This window comes from Podarcis bocagei, assembly GCF_964188305.1.
Source record: "Podarcis bocagei genome assembly, chromosome: 9".
In the NCBI taxonomy this organism is placed as follows: Eukaryota; Metazoa; Chordata; class Lepidosauria; order Squamata; family Lacertidae; genus Podarcis; species Podarcis bocagei.
In genome coordinates, this window is record NC_138134.1 from 12,528,536 (window position 1) to 12,547,866 (window position 19,331).

General features: G+C 45.3%; 1 protein-coding gene and 1 long non-coding RNA gene across 2 annotated transcripts in view; one reads left to right on the top strand and one right to left on the bottom strand.

The window, feature by feature from the left end:
- Positions 1 to 19,331, top strand: part of RBPJ (recombination signal binding protein for immunoglobulin kappa J region) — an 87,794-nt gene that overhangs the window by 22,380 nt on the left and 46,083 nt on the right. The window lies entirely within an intron of this gene.
- Positions 17,723 to 19,331, bottom strand: part of LOC308594685 — a 201,794-nt gene continuing 200,185 nt past the window's right edge. The window contains exon 3 of the long non-coding RNA XR_014011559.1: positions 17,723 to 17,837. This is a non-coding gene — a long non-coding RNA (uncharacterized lncRNA). The remainder of the gene's footprint in view (positions 17,838 to 19,331) is intronic.

Sequence of the window (19,331 nt, forward strand, 5' to 3'; positions counted from 1 at the left end):
TGCCTGTACAGTGGATGCTTGGGTTGCGCACGTGATCCATGCGGGAGGCATGATCGCAACCCGCAGCATTTGCAACCTGCAGCGCCGCGCCTGCGCGGGTCACGATTTAGCACTTCTGTGCATGCTCAAGCACCGAAACCCGGAGGTAACCGTTCTGGTACTTCCGGGTTCTGTGTGGTGCGCAACCCAAAAACGCGCAACCTGAAGCGTCTGTAACCCGAGATATGACTGTAGTCACATCCCTTCCATTCCCTCCTTCCACCAACCAATAAATATGGGAGTTATTTACCGTATTTTTCGCTCTATAAGACACACTTCCCCCCTCCTAAAAAGTAAGGGGAAGTGTGTGTGTGTCTTATGGAGCGAATGCAGGCTGTGCAGCTATCGCTGAAGCCAGGAGAGCGAGAGGGATCAGTGCACACCGATCCCTCTTGCTCTCCTGGCTTCAGTGAAAGCAATGCAAAACCTCTTGAGCGCAGCTGGAGCGCTCCTAGCTCTTTGCTCAAGAGGCTTTGCATTACTTTCTTGTTTCTTGTTTTCCTCCTCTATGGTCGGGTGCGTCTTATAGAACAAAAAATACGGTACCTCCCTCTCAGCTGGCCCAGGGTTGGGGCACGCACAGATCTCCTTTGGCCAGCCATGAGAAGGAGGCACCGCTGTCACCCAAGCACTGAAGGCCCGGCCTGGGCACAGCTTGCTTCCCTGTGACTCCAGCCTCGATGAGGGCTATACCACTGTCCTTTCCTCCCTGCCATGATGTGTAACTGAGGTTGTTGGATTTTTTTAACCAACAGCCTTGAGCTCCTTAGCCTGGCAACCCCAAAGTCTCTCCAAAAGGCAAAATATGGGAGAGCAAGCATGAATAAATAAATAAATATGGGACTGCTGCTGAAAACTGAATATCCTGCACTGAATTCTCCTCTCTCACCCCTGTAAAATTTACTTTTGTCCAAGGCATCTCGTTCATATATGTGTGTGAGTGTCCAAACACTAGGTTAAATTCTGGAAGTTACTTTGGAAACTATTTCCGCCCCCCTTCGCAGCAGAGCTCCAAGGAAAAGAGGCACATACTGACATAACTTTTTAGCACTGTGACCAACATATTTCTCCAAGCAAATGCAGCCAGAACCACTTGCCAAAACCAATATTGACCCAGTCCTTCATCCAATCAACAAACGCTATTATTTATAAGACTGGGTTTTTCTTGGTTGAAGTTCAAAGCAAAGCTCCTAGGATTTTCAAAACTATAATAATGAGAGGATTTAGCTTTCCAGAAAAAACCATGCCTCGCTTTTGGTTGCAACGGGAACACTAGGTCACTGCAAGTAAACATTCAGATAACCTTTTCAGTTCTATACATTCATTTTCCTCCACAGTTGTATCGAGTCCTGAAATTGTATGGTTCTGAATTAAGGCGCTGCTGTGTAGCTGATGCTGTCCTGAAACTAGTATGCTTCTTCACGTGGGATGGTAGTCTTAATCAGAATAGACCCACTGAAGTTAGTAGATACAAGTAATTTATGTTCATTTATTTCAATGGGTCTACTTTGAGCAGGACTGAGCAGAATACAACCCCATTATGTTTGCATTGCTTTTCACATTTCCTGCATCTGCAATTCAATGTAGGATCGAAGGAGAAAATCAGTTTGATTCTTGTACTTTTCTAAATAATATAAACTGAAGCACATCTATGTTTTGAAACTCACACTTCTGCAGCCAAAGGTGGGTAGAAAGTGTACCTAAAACTGCAGTAATTAGTAAATATCATACATTAAGCAAAATTGCATTGAAATGTGTATCCAGTACAAAACTAAAATGCTCAGAAATGTTTTGTAAAAGTTTTTTAAAAAATGTAATATAGTGAACTGTTTTCCCAGTAGTGATGTATGGAAGTGAGAGCTGGACCATAAAGAAGGCTGATCGCTGAAGAATTGATGCTTTTGAATTGTGGTGCTGGAGGAGACTCTTGAGAGTCCCATGGACTGCAAGAAGATCAAACCGATCCATTCTTAAGGAAATCAGCCCTGAGTGCTCACTGGAAGGACAGATCCTGAAGCTGAGGCTCCAATACTTTGGCCATCTCATGAGAAGAGAAGACTCCCTGGAAAAGACCCTGATGTTGGGAAAGATGGAGGGCACAAGGAGAAGGGGACGACAGAGGACGAGATGGCTGAATAGTGTTCTTGAAGCTACCAGCATGAGTTTGACCAAACTGTGGGAGGCAGTGGAAGACAAGAGTGCCTGGTGTGGTCTGGTCCATGGGGTCACAAAGAGTCAGACACGACTAAACGACTAAACAACAACAAACAACAGCAACAACAATAGTGAACTGTGTAATGTTTCTGAATTGAAGATGGTGGGACAGGGACAGGAACTGAGAGAAACATAAATAGCCAGATTTTTCCATCTCTGAATGGAAGGCAATCCTTTCTTTCGTCATAGCGTTCAGCTGATATTTGAATGGTCGTTTTCATGATAAATCAGAAGTACTTTTCTCTCCACACATCCGATAGCTGAGCCATTCTATCCAAACGAAAATTAGGTCTGCCTGTCACTCTGGAGCCCAGTGACGATTTAGCTTTCAGGTGTGACTTTGGAGAAAGCTACTGCCTCTTTCTCTGCCGAAGTCTCTTCTGAGCATGTGTCTGTCCTGATTTAAAAGGCAGCAAGCTCACAGCGGTGACTCATGCAGTGATGCCACACGCAGCCTCCTCCTCTGAGAGCAGGTAATTCTGCTGCGTGATCCAATTATCCCGCGATGCAGAGATAATTGGAAACAGACAAGGCCACGGCAGCAAATGCAGCTGAGAGGCAATGGGCACACCCTCTCCCGGTTACCGAATTAGCTGTCATCTATAAGTGGTGCTTGCAGCAGGGTGGAGTGCTCAGTTTCAGAGTTCTAGCCAGACAGACATTCCCTTTTCCAGGATACACCATTCCATTTCTCCACTCCAGGTTTCTGTTGTCATTACCCTGTTCTCTCCAGCAAACAACCAGCATTCTGTGGTCACGGAGCATGTCTTGGGCTGGTTTTTGTGGTGGTAGCTGCTGGGTCCCTGAAATATACTCAGAGTTGAGTAGTGAATTCATGCTCTCTATTTCAGCTCATCATGGGACGCGGGTGGCGCTGTGGTCTAAACCACAGAGCCTCGGGCTTGCCAATCAGAAGGTCAGCGGTTCAAATCCCCGTGACGGAGTCCCGCGTGATTGGTTGATTCTGCTCCCCTCCTGGAGCCTGATTGGGCTGCTCCTGCAGGCCAATTGGATGTAGCATTCTAGTATGTATCCATAATAATAATAATAATAATAATTTATTTTTTATACCCCGCCCATCTGGCTGGGTTTCCCCAGCCACTCTGGGCGGCTTCCAAAAGAATATTAAAATAATGTGATACATCAAACATTAAAAGCTTCCCTAAACAGGGCTGCCTTCAGATGTCTTCTAAAAGTCTGGTAGTTGTTGTTCTCTTTGACATCTGGTGGGAGGGCGTTCCACAGGGAGGGCGCCACTGCCTATTGTTCCAACCTGCCTATTGTTCTAGTGATAGGCTGATTCACTTTCTATTGTGGCCTGATGGGTTCTGCAAGCCAATCAGGTTGCTGTCTTCTAGGATCCTACTTGCCTACTGATCTAAGACCTAAGCTCAGTACATTAGAGTCCCCATCAGCATTTCCCCCCTCTAAATATTTGTTTTACAGCTGCAAACGATGGGAATGCCCAACACACATCAGTGCCTCCTCCCTCTTCCATACAGATGGTGCTATTTTGATGGCATAAGGACGCACATTTGGAGAATGAACCAGCTATAAGCATATAGCATGGGTAGGCAAACTAAGGCCCGGGGGGCCAGATCCGGCCCAATCGCCTTCTAAATCTGGCCCGCAGACGGTCCAGGAATCAGCGTGTTTTTACATGAGTAGAATGTGTGCTTTTATTTAAAATGCATCTCTGGGTTATTTGTGGGGCAGAGGAATTCATTCATATTTTTTTTACCAAAATATAGTCCGGCCCCACACAAGGTCTGAGGGACAGTGGACCGGCCCCCTGCTGAAAAAGTTTGCTGACCCCTGGCATATAGGATGGAAATTGCCTCCCTCTTCCACCAAACAACACCCCTGGCAGAACTAATTTATCAAGAGCAACCCTCTGTTTTGATTTGGTTAGGCACAAACCTCTCTCTCTCTCTCTGGCATCCGGAAGCAGCTAAATGGTAGGAAGCTATTCCTGAAGTGAACCCAGGTCATCTGTTTATTTACCAACTTTTGAAATAAATTTTATTTTATTAGCAAACAAACAAAAATAAAAGATAAAGAGCATAAAGAAATACTGTTGCAGCAGGTTGAAAGCAGCATACGTGAAGACAGACCCCCCATAAGAACTAAAGGCAGCTTGAAAGACAGCCCCTCCTTTCACCTAAACAGGATTTGCAAGTTGCTGTATTCCCCCCCCCCAAAAAAACCCCTGCTTAACTGTAAGTACAAATAAGACAAAATTGTCGGCTGTAGGAATCGGTGGCTTTTTCAAACTCCGTTCAGTTCTCCAATAAATAAGTGTCTAGATATTCGGACTAGACATCTGGGTTTATCACTAAAGTGTCCATCCCTGTTAATAATAATAATAATAATAATAATAATAATAATAATAATAATAATAATAATAATAATAATAGCAAACAAGACAGCACGACTGTCTCCTTTGTTACAGTAGTTTATCAAGCTGTCAATGTGCTGCTAGAGCCAGAATGGTAGTACAGCTTTGGTTAAAGTTTCTCCCATTACTCCATTAAAAAATATAATCCCCACAAGCTTGTACTAAGGCAGAACTACATTGCTTCAATGAACACGTGATCCCAGACCTAAACTCATGTTTGCTGAAGGGAGCAGGAGGCATTTGTCGGGGAGAGCCAGTCGTCTCAGAGCCCCCACATCACATTTGCGTTGCAAGCGAAACCTGTGTTTGTGCTGTATGTTTGCTTCCACCTTATCGCTGCCCTTTCTTAACCATGAAAGCCTTGGGGCAGTTGAAGCAGAGAGCAAAAGGGGGGAAAGTCAAGAGGCTTTCGTGGGTTGGGGGGAAAGGCATCAAAACACAGCATTTCTCAAGAAAAAACAAGAGAGATGCAGGAAAGCTATGGATTGTGGCTAATGGCATAAGCACAATTCTTCCCAAACAACCAGTGGAAGTGCACTGGATGCAAAATATATTAGTGTGCATACACAGCCAGCTTGCAGAAGTGTTTAAATAATTGACTGTGGGGTTATTTGTAGGGAGTTTTTTTTTGCCCACACAGCATACTAGCAATTCTCCTATGTGTCACACTAATGTGCTCCAAAACTCAGCTTGCGAATGGTTGATCTGTCCCAGAGGTGTCTATTGTGAGTGACTAGCAGTGGCAAAGGTAAAGTGGCAAAGGTTTAGGGACGCGGGTGGTGCTGTGGTCTAAACCACTGAGCCTCTTGGGCTTGCAGATCAGAAGGTCGGCAGTTCAAATCCTCATGACTGGGTGAGCTCCTGTTGCTCAGTCCCAGCTCCTGCCAACCTAGCAGTTTGAAAGCACACCAGTGCAAGTAGATAAATAGGTATCGCTGCGACGGGAAGGTAAACGGCATTTCCATGAGCTCTGGTTTCCATCATGGTGTTCCATTGCACCAGAAGCGGTTTAGTCATGCTGGCCACACAACCCGGAAAGCTGTCTGTGGACAAATGCCGTCTCCCTTGGCCTGAAAGCGAGATGAGCGCCGCAACCCCATAGTCACCTTTGACTGGACTTAACCAACCAGGGATCATTTACCTGTTTTTACCTTTTACTAGCAGTGGCTCTCCAAGATCTTGGGCAGAGGATCTTTCTCCACCCCTGGTTTATGCAATGCGTTTAACTCTAGAGACCATAGCTGTCAACTTACAGATTTGAAAATAAGGGACCAGCAGCCTCAAAAATAAGGGATCAGCAGCCAAAATAAGGGATTTTCTGGGCAATTTCTGAGCCCCTCCGAGCCAAGGGCAGAAAGCCCAGCCAACAGCCAAACAAAGCCTCAAGTGGTGGTTCCCACAGTGCAGCAACCCAGCAAAGGGGATGCAGCAAGGAAAACCACCGTCACCTCTCCGCTGAGAAGCGCTGAGCAAAGGCGAGTCCCCAGGCAACGCGGCCTATTTGATCGGCACAAGGCATGCAAGCTCCACCCCCCCAGTCGTTCTTAGACTCCTTATTGGGTGAGCAACGCAGCCAAGCAACACAGTTGGAGCCTCCCTCCTCCCTGGCCGGCAGGGAGGGAGGGAGAGGAGCTGCTTCCTTTGAAACCCGGGAAATTTAAGGGACATCATCAATAAGGGACAGCAGCAGGACACGGCGCTGGGATAAGGGACTTTCCCGCCAAATAAGGGACGGTTGACAGCTATGCTAGAGACGCAGGTAGGGAATGAACCTGTGACCTTCAACATGCAAAATTGGTGCTTTACCACTGAAAAATGGCCCCCTCCCTGACTATCAGTCCTTCTCCTTTGGGAAACTGCTTCAGACAATGCTCAGCCGTACCCATCTGTTGTTGATCTATTTCGCTGCCTTCCCTACAGACGTATTTTTCAGAACTAGTTGTAGGTGACATGGAAACTAACAAACCTAGTGTCCATTCTTGCCGAGGGCTGCATTTATTTATTTTTTTAATATCGTAGCTGACATTTAAACAATACGCGCTATGCTGACATTTGGCTGATTCTTCCACGCTGCTCAGACATTCTTGGCCAAAGCATTACTTTTGTGCTTGTTCTTGCATTCTTCAATTCCCAAACATTCTAGGCAAAATTCTTTTCCGGTAAATCAACCTAATGGTTGCTGGCATTAATTTTCCAATTTCTTATCTAGTTTTTAGATGTCTCAGCATTCTTAGCACAATATAACTCGAGAAAGAGGGGTTTTTTTGCAGGGGGTGGGGGGGAGGTTGGACAAACCCCTATGGACCAGTGCAAGAATGTAATTTAGATCCCTGGTCTTAATCCTAATAGCAATTTGTTATATGAAACACATGCCCATTGCAGACAGCACTGGAATGCCTTCCAGGGTTCAAACGCCCTTTTTGTGGGTTACAACTCTGGTGGCTATCTATCTCTACATGCAAACTGAGTGAGACCAACATTACTGTATATCAGGGAGATCAGTAATGGTGGACAATAGGTTGGATCTAGCCTAAGTGTGTTGTACTTTGTATTCAGAGAAGTCAATGAGACTATATGCTATTGCATAAAATATCCTATAGACTGCCTGACTGCACTGGACATCATTGCCTATCCCATCTTGATTTAATCCATAGCCAAGGTCTTCTCATGTTTTACAGTCTGCCTGAAATGTTACATCAGTTAGGCAATCTCATTTTTAAAAATCAGGATTACACCTTTAGTCAAACAATTTGTGTGCCTCCTGATGGAGACTTCTTAATATTGCAAATGGGTTATTTGGATATTGGAAGCTAGAGGTTTTCTTTTTTAAAAAAAATCACTGGGTTTTCTGCAGAGATGGGTTAATCTGGATTAAATGGCAGTAGGAAATACTGGCTGGCATTTTGATGCCCATGATGGTGTGTGGATGCTGGGGGAAACCTGCATGTATGAGCAGCAACAAATCACAATAAATACGCATTTGGAAGCCCCTTAGTTCTTAATTTTCTGAAACAGATGTTTGATGCATCAGCAAAATGTCTTGTTTTTCTGTTTTCCACCCATTATGTAGAATGTTGATGTCTTAATCTGTTTTTTTAATCACTGATTTTAATTTGTTTAAGGTTGTAAATAGTTGTCTTTCTTTTTGTAAATAGCTTTGAGGGTTTTTCTTTTTGAGGGTTTTTCTTTTTTTCTTAACAATCACATTGTGTATAAATTTTATAGACAAGCCTTCCGCAATACTATAACCTAGTTTGCTTAACTTTAAACTTGTTAGAATGATATTAATTTTTATCACAAAATTTCACCAGCTGTCATCATTTTCACTGAGTTCAATGGGAGACCCAGATCTTCTCCCACTGCTTGCAGTTTCTGGTATAGAGAGTTCCTAAAAGAATAAGAATATATGTATTTATACGTATATGTAATATATGTATTTGGAACTCTGTTCCTAAGCAAGGATGAGAAACTGTGGCTCTCCAGATGGTTTTGGACTACAAATCCCATCATCCCTGAGTACTAGCTATTCTAGCTAATGGAGTCAAACAAAAGCAGTCGAAACTTGGTTCGACTGGGAGACATAGAGCAGCTGAACAGACAGAACAGAACTCAAAAGGAAATATGGGTCGTCAAGGCTGGAACATGTTGTATACAGGAATTCTTTCAGAAAGCAAGAAATAAAAGATGGGAGTACTTCACAGCATGGTTCCCTATCCTGAGATGGATCTAGCTACTGTGTTGAGTACTTGGGAGAACCTTCCAGTTTGTTCCTTGACCGAGTTCAGTTTCTTCAAATTCATTCGTTCTGATTCATATGGGGTGCCAACTTGAATACGATACTGGGGTGGGGGCAGGTAAGCCTCGCTCCCCATAATCGCTGACAAAATGAGGCACATGCACGCTAATTGAATGGCAGTGCCCTTCAACTTGGAGAGCAGCTCCCTCAAATATTTTATAAGGGGGGCAAAGGGACCTTGGCCCCTAGGAGTTGGCTCCTATGGTATAGGATTGCTATCTTACTTAGGCTCTATACAGTGGTACCTCAGGTTAAGTACTTAATTCGTTCCGGAGGTCCGTACTTAACCTGAAACTGCTCTTAACCTGAAGCACCACTTTAGCTAATGGGGCCTCCTGCTGCCGCCACGCCACTGGACCACGATTTCTGTTCTCATCCTGAAGCAAAGTTCTTAACCTGAAGCACTATTTCTGGGTTAGCGGAGTCTGTAACCTGAAGCGTCTGTAACCTGAGGTACCACTGTATTTGTTGTCTTATATAAGCTTGTGAGAGAGGTACAAATACATAATCTCCAGAATGATATTAGTCCCGCTGGGATACAGATAATCCGGGTGTGTACCGCTTTGTATAATTATAGTCTGGCTAGATGAAGGATTGCATCTTGAGCCATTTTTTCAGCTTGAGCCAGCCAAGGTGGGTGGGGCTCTTTCTTCCCATATGATATTCGACTTCTGTAAATTTGTTTGTCCACCTTCTCCTCCTGACCTGTTTGCTGACTTAGGCAGCAAAGTTCCGCGTTGGGGATTAGAAGCCGGGTTTGGTTTGCCTGCGACTTTCCATCGATGGCAGGTTCTCCTCAAAGCCGCCTCTTCTCCTCACTTGGAGCGACCGAGCAGAAAATCGCTCCAGGGCTGCCTGTGTGACATCATGACAGCCTTTCCCTTCTTTTCACACCTATTTGATCTTTGACAGGTAGCTGCTGCGCATTCCATGCTGCTAACTCACATCAAGTTGCCCAGCGACTGATCAGCCCTCACCTCAAACTTAGATGCTCACATGAACTGCAGCCAGTTTTGAAGCTCTGAGAGAACCATTTGCCCTGTGCCACCGTCTCCCCATGAATGACCACCAATAAATCCATGCATTGTAACCATCACACAGCTCCCATGTGGACGCAACCGAATGATTGATCTTACAGTGGTACCTCGGGTTACATATGCTTCAGGTTACATGTGCTTCAGGTTACAGACTCCGCTAACCCAGAAATAGTACCTCGGGTTAAGAACTTTGCTTCAGGATGAGAACAGAAATCATGCTCCGGCGGTGCAGCAGCAGCGGGAGGCCCCATTAGCTAATGTGTTGCTTCAGGTTAAGAACAGTTTCAGGTTAAGAACGTACCTCCGGAACGAATGAAGTACTTAACCCGAGGTACCACTGTACTGACATCCAACACCCTTTTAGAATGTGGCTTTTTTGGAGGGAGGAGTTATTGGGTTACTGCTTTTGGTTTGATTTTATATGTTGTGGTCTTGTTGTGAACCGCCCTGAGACCTCTGGGTACAGGGCGGTGTATAAGTTGAATTAATAATAATAATACAGTGGTACCTCTGGTTACATACTTAATTCATTCTGGAGCTCCGTTCTTAACCTGAAACTGTTCTTAACTTGAAGCACCACTTTAGCTAATGGGGCCTCCTGCTGCCGCCGCACTGCCGGAGCACGATTCCTGTTCTCATCCTGAAGCAAAGTTCTTAACCCAAGGTACTATTTCTGGGTAAGCGGAGCCTGTAACCTGAAGCGTATGTAACCTGAAGCATATGTAACCTGAGGTACCACTGCAATAATAATAATAATAATAATAATAATAATAATAATAATAATAATAACAACAACAATAACAACAACAACAACAACAACAACCTGGGAAGCAGCAGGGAGGGGCAGGGCATACATTTTGATAATTGTACAAGATCTCATCCATCCACAAGTCACATTTCCACGAGCATTCTCACCATCTGTGGGAATCTCACTAACTAGCAAAAAAATTAAAACCCAATGAGAGACCTCCTATTAACCACTGGAGATTATTTACCCAGGAAGAAACTAGCAGATGAACATGAGAAGAATCCAGTTGAATCAGACTGACGTCCCACCTAATCTAGTATGAGGATCCCACACTAGCCTTGACTGTTACCATTAGCTTTTCTGTTCCGGCATTTGTAAAATCTATTTTTGTGTCCCATGCTTATAAAAACAATGAGAGCTATTCAAAGCTTGTTTGGCAAGGCTTGGTTCAACTTGGAAGTAATAAATACGCTGGGTTGTATCCAAAGCTGTGTGAGTGGAGTTCTGTTTTCCCAGTGGGACTTACATTTCCTCTTCCTCCACCACATGTCCTCAGTCTGCTTAGGAGGGCCCCTCAACCCTCCAAAGCTGATTTTGATGGTGCTGGAGGGATCAGGAAAGGAAGAGGAAGTTCCATGATACACATGGAAGTGGGATATTTGCAGTCAAATCTAACAATGCATAGTAAAGGTAAAGGGACCCCTGACCGTTAGGTCCAGTCATGGCCGACTCTGGGGTTGTGGCGCTCATCTCACTCTATAGCCTGAGGGAGCCAATGTTTGTTCGCAGACAGCTTCCGGGTCATGTGGCCAGCATGACTAAGCCGCTTCTGGCGAACCAGAGCAGCGCACGGAAACGCCATTTACCTTCCCGCTAGAGCGGTACCTATTTATCTACTTGCACTTTGATGTGCTTTCGAACTGCTAGGTTGGTAGGAGCTGGGACCGAGCAACGGGAGCTCACCCTGTCATGGGGATTCTTGTCAATTAGTAAGTCTAGGGGCTAACGACCATAGAGCTATAAATTTTTAGATAGGCGGAGATAGACCATAGGAATGCAATCGGTGGAGGGAGAGTTCTGTTGGATGTCATTCCTCCTGCTTCCAATGCAGGTGATAAAGGAAAAGCCAGCCCTTTGGTTAATCTGGGCCATTTAGGACTTTAGAGGTGGAAACCAGTGGCATGTCGTTTAGTGGATTGGAGGGACTAAGCTAGTCCTCTAAACCAGTGTTTCCCAACCTTTTTTGGGCAAAGGCACACTTGTTTCATGAAAAAAATCTTGAGGCAAGCCACGCCCCCTCCAGCCAGCCGATTGGCTGGCCAGGAGGCGTGGCCGGATGGGATTCCCCTGCTCTCGCGGGGGCTGAGATGGGATTCCCCGCTCACGTGGGGGCGGATGGGATTCCCCGCTCACGTGGGGAAGGGCGTGATGCCCGCAACCCCACCTCCTGGGGCAGACCCAGTAGCGAGCGGATGCGCAGGCCAAGTAGCGAGCGGCGATGGGATGTGGGAGCTCGCTCGCTCGTCGCCCCGCGTGTGCTCGCCGCCGCCCCACCTCTCACCGCCCGACTCACCCACCTCCACGGAACACAAGGCAAAGTTCCACGGCACACTACTGTGCCGCGGAACACCGGTTGGGAAACACTGCTCTAAACGTTCCTGCAAGGGTATTCCGTTAAAGGAATCCAAGGGCTCGCCATGCTTTTGTCCGTATCCCTGACAAAGGGCTAGGGCCATGCGAGAGCCCCAGGGAGCATTTGGGGAGAGGTGTGAGCCTGGCACCCAGCCTTTTCTCTCCCCAAAATTGATTACCCTTACTGACTTCCGCAGGACGCGGGTGGCGCTGTGGGTTAAACCACAGAGCCTAGGACTTGCTGATCAGAAGGTCGGCGGTTCGGATCCCTGCGATGGGGTGAGCTCCCATTGCTCAGTCCCTGCTCCCGCCAACCTAGCAGTTCGAAAGCACATCAAAGTACAAGTAGATAAATAGGTACCGCTCCAGTGGGAAGGTAAACGGCGTTTCCGTGCGCTGCTCTGGTTCGCCAGAAGCGGCTTAGTCATGCTGGCCACATGACCCAGAAGCTGTACGCCGGTTCCCTTGGCCAATAAAGTGAGATGAGCGCCGCAACCCCAGAGTCGGTCACGACTGGACCTAATGATCAGGGGTCTATTTACCTTTACTGACTTCCGCACGGGTGTGGTTGTCTGTTCTGTTCCTACCTCCAAGTGTGAACAGATAGTCACTAACCAATGCCAAAGCAACCACTCGCTTACTGTAATTCAATAAAGTTGTGGCCAAAATTATGCCAAAAACCAAAAACAAAATGATGTGTGAACGTGTTTTTATTCAGGGGTGTCTTGGGGGTCCTCGACACGCAACAACCTTAACGTAGCAGCGCCTGCATACCTGTGAAGAAAAGGTTAACCTGCAAAAGAAGTCTTAACTGAGGGTGGGTAGGGTGGGAGAAGCTCTGGAGCAAACTGACGATTCCCAGGTAAGATCCTCCCCCTATTGTGTGGGCAGGTAGTCCCTCCCCCTACCTGGTCTGATCACCTTGGCAACGCCTCCCCAGGCGGGATTGGGCAACTGGCTGAGGTAGGCGCCCCCCATTTAATGTGGGGGGTAGTCATTCCTAAAGCCTGGGAAGCTTCTGCCCAGCTGATGGAAGGAGGAACTATGCCCATATCATATCTTCTTCTCTTCTTTGGCAAGACATCATGCAGGCGATGTGGCACTCCCCCCCCCCCCATTGCCCTCTCAAGTTGGCACCTCTGCCCCTAGCTGTTTTCCTGCAAAAAAAATTCACCACATGCCACTGGTTAAACCAGACCTCTGACCTACAAGTTGAGACCCACTGCATGCTAACAGCTTCTAGGAGACACAGGTGAGAGCTGCTGAGTGCAGGGTGGGTACCAAACCTGGACAGTCTACCTCAGAGGGAGCACTTTGTGACTCCCGCTAGAAGTGCTATCCCTCCTTTAACATCCCATGCACCCCAGTGGGACCCATTTATTCACTTTTTTGCATCAGTGGTTTATTACATTTTTAAAAAATTACGTATGACAACAGCAATAAATAATAATAGAAACCAAGGATGGTAATTTTCAAAAATACATTATTTTGTAACGTCTGAGCTCTCTGGGATAAAGATTCAACTGACTTTCCTTACTTTATCTGAGCCGAGAAAAGCGCATTTTGCTGTTTTCAGCTCAATATTATTATTTTTCTGTAGGCTGACTCATATTCTCCAGTCTTTTGCCCTTAGGGAAGATACAAGGAAATGATGCAATGCCTCAGACATGGGCCTTATTCTGCCTGTATTTTTAGTTACCCTGTATAAGTTGCATTATAACAGAAGGCAAGCTTCTCTTTGATAACCGAGCGGGTGGAGTGGGACTGAGCACCATTCAGATGGAACTGTGCACTATATGGATGCCCAGATATCCTGGGATTTTCTTGGCGTGCCTTTTTAAAGCATGCAATAGTTTCTACAGTTAGTTACTACAGCTGCGTGGTAAATATTAATTTCCTTATGTAGAGGTGGAAATGGGTTTTAAAGGGCAGTTTATGGAAAGATGTCAACTCCAGGAAATTCAAAGAGGAAAGTTTCCCCTCCTCTCCCTTTGCACCACCAAGAAACCTTTTTAGAGTTTAGGGGCTCTTCTGAGCAGTCGGGGTAAAAGTTGGGGCTGAATTGTCCCAAATCAAGTAGGATTACCCAGCTTGAGCCATTCTTCCCTTCCTCTTCACCTTATCCCACATGGTTCAGAACATGGGCAGGCAAACTAAGGCCCGGGGGCCGGATCCAGCCCAATCGCCTTCTAAATCTGGCCTGCGGACAGTCCGGGAATCAGCGTGTTTTTACATGAGTAGAATGTGTGCTTTTATTTAAAATGCATCTCTGGGTTATTTGTGGGGCAGAGGAATTTGTTCATTCTCTCCCCCCCAATAGATAGATAGATAGATAGATAGATAGATAGATAGATAGATAGATAGATAGATAGATAGATAAGCTGCCCACAAGGTATGAGGGACAGTGGACCGGCCCCCTCCTCAAAAAGTTTGCTGACCCCTGGTTCAGAAGGATCTTCCAAACCTTTGGAGAGACTTTATGGAGGGTTAAGATTTCTGCAAAGGAGGGAAAATGTTTGTTTAGTTGCCTTTTTTAAATTTGGATGTAGAATAGATTAGATTAATCCAAAGCATCCAGAGCCCATTTTGAACAGAAAGGCTTGAGGTGATATCAAAGTGCCTGTAGATTTTTGGTCGAAAATGTATACAGTGGTACCTTGGGTTACATACGCTCCAGGTTACATATGCTTCAGGTTACAGACTCTGCTAACCCAGAAATAGTGCTTCAGGTTAAGAACTTTGCTTCAGGATGAGAACAGAAATCGTGCTCCAGCGGCACGGCAGCAGCAGGAGGCCCCATTAGCTAAAGTGGTGCTTCAGGTTAAGAACAGTTTCAGGTTAAGAACGGACCTCCGGAACGAATTAAGTACTTAACCCGAGGTGCCACTGTAGATTGCTTCTGGAATGGCATACAAAGGATGAACAGGTTAAATCTGTAATGATACACTGGGCAAGAGATTTGGGGCTTAATATCCAACTTTCAGATTGGGAAAGGTTATGGAAAACTGATTTGAAATTCTCGGCATGCTGTACGTTGAAAGAAAACTATATAAAAATGATGTACTGATGGTACTTGACTCCCAGTAAGTTTGCAAAATGTGTAAGACAGATACAAATATCTGCTGGAAATGTAAAGAAAAAGAAGGCACCTTTTATCATATGTGGTGGTCTTGTAAGGTAATACAGTGGTGCCCCGCAAGACGAATGCCTCGCAAGATGGAAAACTCGCTAGACGAAAGAGTTTTCCGTTTTGGAGGTGCTTCGCAAAACGAATCACCTATGGGCTTGCTTCGCAAGATGACAATGTCTTGCGAGTTCCTGCTGGGTTCCCCCCCCTTTTTCTAAGCTGCTAAGCCGCTTATCAGCTGATCCGATCAGCAGATAAGCCGCTAAAAGCAGCTAAAAGCCGCTAATAGCGCTAAGCCGCTTATCAGCTGACCCGATCAGCAGATAAGCCGCTAAAAGCCTTATAGCGCTAATCTGCTAATCCTTCAATGGGCTTGCTTCGCAAGACGAAAAAACCGCTAGACGAAGAGAATCACAGAACGGATTCTTTTCGTCTTGCGAGGCACCACTGTAAAAGCATTCTGGGAAATGATATATAATGAGCTGGAAAAGACTTTTATTTAAAACACACCAGAGGCTTTTCTATTAGAAATTCTAGGTGCTGATATTCCAAGGGAGCAAATTAAACTGTTGGACTATGCCCAGATGGCAAAACTGACCGGAAAGCTCAGGGACCAAGAAGACCAAAACTTTAACAAAGAATGGGGAAATTTTATAATTTACCTTGGAGACCACAGTAAGCAGATGAAAACATTAGCAGGACTGCAATAACACTCATAATGTAGCAAGTACTATGGGGATAATGGTGTTATATAAAACATGGACAACTGAAAAAGATGCAGTAGAAAAGGTTTAATAATAGGACCCACAGAGGGGAAAGTGGGAAGTCCAGAGATTTGGATGTTTATGGTTGTATTGTTATAATTTTATACTTGTAAAATCAAATTTAAAAAAAATTAAGTGCTCATAGATTTTTACCCTGCATAGCCTGATGCTCTGAATGGAAATTAAGAAATTAGATAGTTCCTTTTGAACAGGAGCAGGGAAGGGGGTAGCCTTGCAGACGGACTCTCCCTGGGGACTGGTAATAGGATAAAGGGCCTTTCACCTCTAGGTCACTGATCTTAATGTGGCCAGAATGCACAGCGGCTGAAAGTCATTACCATCTTATGTCTGTTCAGTTGCCTCTGAGGTAGGACTCATTGTTCTCTCAGAGTCCTTCCAAGTGGCCAGGTGGCCGTGACAGAGAAAATCATTACAGTCGATCGGTAATATAATTTATGCAATTCGCAGCAGCCTCAGCAAGAGCAACAAATGAACTTGAAAACTGGGCAGATGCTCTTTACTAAGGCAACACATACTGAGTAGATGCAAGGAAACACAGTATTAGGGGTACAAATACCTGCTGGAAATGTAAAGAGAAAGAAGGTACATTTTACCACATGTGGTAGATGTGTAAGGTAATAAAAGCATTTCGGGAAATGATATATAATGAATTTTTAAAATATTTAAAATAACATTTATAAAAATAAACCAGAAGCGTTTTTATTAGGAATTGTAGGTACTGTTATCCCAAAGGAGTAGAAAAGACTTTTTATGATTTGAAAGAGTGTTTGGTCCAGGAATTTGTGTCCTTTTGGGATCTAACAAAGGAGGAGGTGGAATCTACAATTGTAAAGGCCTATAGATTTGGACCTAGAGGTAAAAAGGACTCGAAAATTTTAAATGATTGCATGGTAGTCTTCCAAACAAAGGATCAAAGAGATAAAATTCTGGGATTGCATTACAAGAAGAATTTTGAAGTACAACAACACTCAATTGCTTTGTTTATAAAGGTAAAGGGACCCCTGACTATTAGGTCCAGTCGTGACCGACTCTGGGGTTGTGGTGCTCATCTCGCTTTATTGGCCTAGGGAGCCAGCGTACAGCTTCTGGGTCATGTGGCCAGCATGACTAAGCCGCTTCTGGCAAACCAGAGCAGCGCACGGAAACGCTGTATACCTTTACCTATTTATCTACTTGCACTTAGACGTGCTTTCGAACTGCTAGGTTGGCAGGAGCAGGGACCCAGCAACAGGAGCTCACCCCGTCACGGGGATTCGAACTGCCCACCTTCTAATCAGCAAGCCCTACGCTCTGTTACAAGTGCTTTGAGAAGAAAAAACTTCTTTTCTCGATGGGAATTTCCACAAGCCTTTCATTTAAATACCAGCAAAGGAAATATCGAATCAGGTCAATTGAAGAAAAGAGAAGATTCTTGGAAAAGAAAGCTAGGGATTTTGGATTTGACACAGGAGCAGGAATTGGTTCAGGGGGTGCAGCTTCGGAAACAGGTTCAAACTTGGGGCAGGGGCAGGAACCGAACCTTCAGATTTGGACTCAGTGGCAAACTAAGCTGTTGGACTATGCCAAAATGGCAAAACTGACCGGAAAGCTCAGGAACCAAGAAGACCAAAACTTCAAGAAAGAATGGGAAAAAAATTATAATTTGTTAGGGAGGCCACTGTAAGCAGATGAAAACATTAGCAGTAATGTTTGTAACTTGTCATGTAGCAATTATCATGGACAATATGGAGAGATATAAAACATGGATTATGAAATAATATGCAGTTGAAAAGGTTGGCAAAAGGACCCATGGAGTTGATGGTGGGAAGTCCGGAGATTCTAGAAATCTCTAAATGTGGATATGTATTTTGTGTTGTTATAACTCTACACTTGTAAAATCACATAAAAATCATTACACACAAAAAAAGGAAACACAGCATTAGCTGCATGGTAGCTGCAAGAGGGATGCGGGTGGCACTGTGGGTTAAACCACAGAGCCTAGGACTTGCTAATCAGAAGGTCAGCGGTTCAAATCCCCGCAACGGGGTGAGCTCCCGTTGCTCCGTCCCTGCTCCTGCCAACCTAGCAGTTCGAAAGCACGTCAAAATGCAAGTAGATAAATAGGTACCGCTCTGGCAGGAAGGTAAACGGTGTTTCCATGCGCTGCTCTGGTTCGCCAGAAGCGGCTTAGTCATGCTGGCCCCATGATCCGGAAGCTGTACGCCAGCTCCCTCAGCCAATAAAGCGAGATGAGCGCCGCAACCCCAGAGTCGGCCACGACTGGACCTAATGGTCAGGGGTCCCTTTACCTTTACCTAGCTACAAGAGAATTTGAACAGCAATGTATAGAAAACCCAATAGGGACTCATGAAATAACAACCATTCGAATATTTGCAATTTCAGTTATGTCTGTCTGGGTTAAGTTCATATGCTGAAATTGGGGGTGCATTCCCAGTGGCATCTAATCTGGGTATCAGCAGAACCAGCCTTTTTTCTTTTCTTTTTGCAGAGCCAGCCTTATCATTAGGGTAAGACATCTCTCACGACGGCCCTATATATGTATATATGGCTGTGACCACCAATTTCTAGCTGAGGACCATTTCCCCCTTCTCCGTCCCTACCTTGACACTTTGCTCCTCTCTCCATCCCATTAGAGCCTGAAATGTTCAGGCCACAATTACCTCCCCTGCTTTGTGCACCTCCTTTGTGATGCATATTAACTCGGGGTTATGTTTCCTTTGTTGGAGACGTGCGGCTTGTGTCCCAGGAGCAGGTCTGCTTTATTGTTCTTGCGGATCTGTACTGCTGGGTGCAGCTCAGCGGAAGCCATCAAGTTTGTGCCTGACTGATGCTGACCTGGACAACTGCTCAGACCCCCAGCAGATGGTGGCACAGGGTCTCCATCGAGCTGGAACTAATAGCCTGCGCTGTTTCTCTTTTTGTTTCTGAAAAGAAGCCGGGCTGTGAGTTGCCCTCCTTTCTGTGACAACAGCTGTATACATGGCAAAAGCTGGCAAAATGCTAACTGTCACTTCAGGGGCGTCTTCGCTGCCATTAGGAACAACTCCTGGACAGTCAAAATCTCGTCCGAGCAAATTTGATGCGGATGCTTGTGGTTCTTCACACTGTGAGCTGGGACATGGGGTAAGAGGCTGGGGATCGCTTCCCAACTCAGGTCCAAACCGACGGGTGTTAAAAGGAGAAAGAAATGAAAACCACCACACGCATTCCCCTTTCCTGCATAATATTTCTTCGCAGCTTTAGCAGACCGCAATAAACCGTTTCAGCATTAGCTGTGCCCTTTCTCTTTGGGAAGTTATTTGAAAAGCCTGAGGCACCGAATCCATTACTGTCCTGCCAGAACGCAAAACGAAGGATTCTCTTGAAATGCAATACATATCTCACTTCAGATGTTGTTGTTTCCCCACCTTACTTCCCGGCAGGACTCAAGGCGCCTTGCAACTAAAATAGAAACAACTAAAAACATATATTTAAAAAGCAATAATCAAAAAAACGATTAAACATCAGTGGAATTAAAATATATACACATAACCCTCAGTAGGCTTTAAGGAATAG